We start from the raw sequence: 432 nt of genomic DNA on the forward strand, positions 1-432 counted from the left end.
ATTTCTCCCCCCAGCTACCCCCCAGCTCCCTCCCATCACCCCCAAGGACCCCTCCATGCCACCCCCACCTCACGGCCGGTGAGGATGTGCCGGGCCAGCTTGACCTTGGCGAAGTTGCCCTTGCCGATGGTGCGCAGCAGGCGGTAGTTGCCAATGTGGGGCTGCTCCTCGGGGCAGGAGGCGATGGAGTTGCGGCAGCGGGCGCCCAGTGAGCGGCTGGACCAGGCCGAGCCCTTCTCCGAGCGGCTGCCCCCCAGGCCCGTCAGCTGGGGAGCCGGGGGACACACGCGCAACTGAGACCCCCCCAAATCATCACACGAGTGACCGGTATCACTAAGACCTCCCCAGCTCATCACAAGAGTGCCTGGTACCACTGAGCCCCCCCCCTCAACTCATCACAGGAGCGGCTTGTGCAGCTCAGAGCCCCCCAGC

General features: G+C 67.1%; 1 protein-coding gene across 1 annotated transcript in view; it reads right to left on the minus strand.

Annotated features, from left to right (window-relative positions):
• MARK4 (MAP/microtubule affinity-regulating kinase 4) overlaps positions 1–152 on the minus strand; it is a 6,367-nt gene extending 6,215 nt beyond the window's left edge. The window contains exon 1 of the mRNA XM_010566447.1: positions 69–152. The gene's annotated coding sequence lies outside the window, so the exon portion shown is untranslated. The remainder of the gene's footprint in view (positions 1–68) is intronic.
• Between the last annotated feature and the right edge of the window lie 280 nt (positions 153–432).

Source organism: Haliaeetus leucocephalus, unplaced genomic scaffold (assembly GCF_000737465.1).
Source record: "Haliaeetus leucocephalus isolate CR32 unplaced genomic scaffold, Haliaeetus_leucocephalus-4.0 Scaffold210, whole genome shotgun sequence".
Lineage (NCBI taxonomy): Eukaryota > Metazoa > Chordata > Aves > Accipitriformes > Accipitridae > Haliaeetus > Haliaeetus leucocephalus.